Source organism: Triticum aestivum, chromosome 6A, assembly GCF_018294505.1.
Source record: "Triticum aestivum cultivar Chinese Spring chromosome 6A, IWGSC CS RefSeq v2.1, whole genome shotgun sequence".
Taxonomy (NCBI): domain Eukaryota; kingdom Viridiplantae; phylum Streptophyta; class Magnoliopsida; order Poales; family Poaceae; genus Triticum; species Triticum aestivum.
Genome location: NC_057809.1, coordinates 34,036,532 through 34,040,535, shown reverse-complemented (window position 1 = coordinate 34,040,535; position 4,004 = coordinate 34,036,532).

Below are 4,004 nucleotides of genomic sequence, written 5' to 3'. Positions count from 1 at the left end.
TGTTTGAAGTTACTAAAAATTTCAGAATTTTTCAGAGAAAAACAATATGCTTAGGAAGATGTTCCAAGGTGGTTCCTCTAAGAAGCAAGGACCCAGGATTGCTATGCACGATGCTGACGAGGATCCACCAAAAGACGCTCCGATACGGCCTTGCGAGTGGCCGTCGGAAAATTTTATGGACCGTGCGGGAATTAAAGAAGAATTCAAAGCATATTTGCGCAATGCCGGTCTTGAGGAATTTGAGGCCAACAAATGCCCCCAGTATCATGATCTTACAAGTTCATTTGTGAGGAGGTTTGAGTATTCATCTTCGCGTAATTCTCCTTCAGTCATGTTTGATCTTTATGATAAATCTTATAGAATGGACTTAGAGGATTTCACTCTTGCGTGCAAACTTCCATCATGGGGTAGTATTAGGGATCCCCCTAAATCTGAATTTAGAAACTTTCTTGCTGATATAACTGTGGGGGAATCTAGAGATATAACGCAAGCTACCATAGGGAGCATTCACCTTCCTGCTTTACATTATTTTGCTCTCTTCATCGGTAGATGCATAAATGCTAAGGATGAAGCATGTCACGTGTGTGTCCCTGACCTTAGCATTCTTAGGAGTGCTATGTTAGGAGACCAATCTTATCATCTGAGAGCCATTGTAGCTCGTAGGTTGCATCATAATAGACATAATGGAGATTTCTTTGGAGGAATTTATGCAACCCGATTAGCTCATTTTCTTGAGATAGACATCCGTGAGGGTGATACGGAGTTGCCTACTGCATATTTAGATTATGACTCCATGGCTTCACATCATTTTGTTGAGCGACCCGAATCACCTCTTTTATACCGTTTAATTTTTAACAAACGCTATGTTGTCCGTATTACTCTCCTTGCTCCTGCTCTTTTTGATTCACAGACAAAAGGAAGATATACTATTACTAGAGAGGAGGCAGATGAGTACGAGAGGAGAGCGGAGGCAGCCCGACTCCACGCTGCAGCTCAGGAGGCGATAACTATTGTATCGCAGTACGACCCCAGCTACACCTACGGGTATCCGCCAGGCTATCCCTGGCAATAGACCAACTTAGGCCAAAAGCCTAAGCTTGGGGGAGTACGTATTTCTCACCGACATTACATTTATGTTCACACACACTCATTGCTAGATGTCGGTGCTTATACTCTTTCATTGTAATATCCATGCTAGTTCATTTTCTTTTTCTTGCTTTCTTCTTGTGTGTTTGTTAAACCTTAAGAAAACCAAAAAAATAGTAGTAATTTACTTTCCTACTGTAGTAGTAATTAAAAATAAAACCCAAAAAAATATTTCCCGTTCTTCTTTTGCTTGTTGGGAGCTTTCCCATGTAAATAGTTTTCTTTTCTTTTCTTTTCTTTTCTTTGGGGGTCAGTAGGAGAAGACCATAATTAAATTGTTGTAGTGGCTCTTATATGCTTTAATGTTGATTTAACCCAGAGCCCATATTGCCTTGTCTTCTCCTGTTCCTTGAATGCTCGCAGATTCTAGCTTAGTCCAATGCACGTGCACTCTTATTATTATTCACCCCGTTCGGTCGTGCAAGTGAAAGGCAATTATGATGATATATGATGGACTGACTGAGATGAGAAAAGTTGGTATGAACTCGACCTCTTTTGTTTTTGTAAATATGATGAGCCTGTCGTTCTTGATTCATCTTATTATGAATAAACATGTTTGCAATGACAATTAGAGATCATAGTTGCTTGTGGCATGCTTGATTAGCTATGAGTTATAATGGTTTACCTTGTGTGCCAACATGCTATTGAGATGATTATGATGTGGTATGATGGGGTGGTATCCTGCTTTGAATGATTTAAGTGACTTGACTTGGCACATGTTCACGCATGTAGTTGAAACAAAATCAACATAGCCTTCATGATATTTATGTTCATGGTGGATTATATCCTACTCATGCTTGCATCCAATGTTTATTAATTTTCATGCATGTACATGGTTGTTGTCGCCCTCTAGTTGGTCGCTTCCCAGTATTTTGCTAGCCTTCACCTGTACTAAGCAGGAATACTGCTTGTGCATCCAATCCCTTAAACCTCAAAGTTATTCCAGATGAGTCCATGATGTCTACTACACAACCTTCTTCTTGTAGACGTTGTTGGGCCTCCAAGTGCAGAGGTTTGTAGGACAGTAGCAAATTTCCCTCAAGTGGATGACCTAAGGTTTATCAATCCATAGGAGGCGTAGGATGAAGATGGTCTCTCTCAAGCAACCCTGCAACCAAATAACAAAGAGTCTCTTGTGTCCCCAACACACCCAATACAATGGTAAATTGTATAGGTGCACTAGTTCGGTGAAGAGATGGTGATACAAGTGGTATATGGATAGTAGATAATAGTATTTGTAATCTGAAAATATAAAAACAGCAAGGTAACTAATGATAAAAGTGAGCGTAAACGGTATTGCAATGATAGGAAATAAGGCCTAGGGTTCATACTTTCACTAGTGCAAGTTCCCTCAACAATACTAACATAATTGGATCACATAACTATCCCTCAACATGCAACAAAGAGTCACTCCAAAGTCACTAATAGCGGAGAACAAACGAAGAGATTATGGTAGGGTATGAAACCACCTCAAAGTTATTCTTTCCAATCAATCCGTTGGGCTATTCCTATAAGTGTCACAAACAGCCCTAGAGTTCGTACTAGAATAACACCTTAAGACACAAATCAACCAAAACCCTAATGTCACCTAGATACTCCAATGTCACCTCAAGTATCCGTGGGTATGATTATACGATATGCGTCACACAATCTCAGATTCATCTATTCAACCAACAGAAAAGACCTCAAAGAGTGCCCCAAAGTTCTACCGGAGAATCACGACGAAAACGTGTGCCAACCCCTATGCATAGGTTCCCAATGTCACGAAACCCACAAGTTGGTCACCAAAACATACATCAAGTGGCACGTGATATCCCATTGTCACCACAGATATTCACGGCAAGACATACATCAAGTGTTCTCAAGTCTTTAAAGACTCAATCCGATAAGATTACTTCAAAGGGGAAACTCAATTCATTACAAGAGAGAAGAGGGGGAGGAGAAACATAGGATCCAACTATAATAGCAAAGCTCGCGATACATCAAGATCGTGCCAAATCAAGAACACGAGAGAGAGAGAGATCAAACACATAGCTACTAGTACATACCCTCAGCCCCGAGGGAGAACTACTCCCTCCTTGTCGGAGCAAATAGCCATGGGTAGCCAAGCCGGCTTCCCCTGGCCCTTCTGAAAAAATTACGAGCCCATCCGGCTCTCAAGAACCCAAGACTTGGGGCCGCCTTCCCCTTGTCGGCCGTCTCCCGGGCCGGTTGTCGGAAGGTGGCCCCGACTTTAGCCCTCGCAAAGGAGGCCACAGGAGGGCTGGCTTCAAGAAGCCGACCACGAGAAGGCCGACTCCAAGAAGCCGGCTCTCACAAAGCGGTCGAGACCGTACCCTCAAAGTTTGCATCCACCCAACGGCGGTGTGACGGGGCGTGGCTACAGTGAGGCCTGCCACCCCCAAATCCCGGAGCACGACTGGCACAGTGCGCCGTACGGGTAGCCATGACCCGTCCGGCGCAGCACTGTTGCCATGTTGACCCTGATGTCATCCACGATGGACTGCCAGTACGGCCCACGGGCGGTGGGCCCCTTCGGGCAGAGAGACACCTGAAGGCGGCCATGCCTCCCCTAGTCGGCCCAAGACAGAGCCGGCTCCCCGCAGCCGGCTTGCCGCCTTCCTCGAAGGAGACGCCCCATTAAGGAGACAAGACGCGGTAAGGCTACAGCAATCACCCACCGGGCGGCGGTACTGTAGCCACGCCTACCACGACGAAGCCCACGTCACCAAGATAGAGCAACAGTGACCAGCCGCCGACCAAGTCCTGGACGGTGGGGCCTGCCTGTCAGCCAAGGGGCCGGCAGCTGGCGGGACCCACCAGTCGGCGGGCCCCTGCGGCCAGCGCAGAAGCCGGCG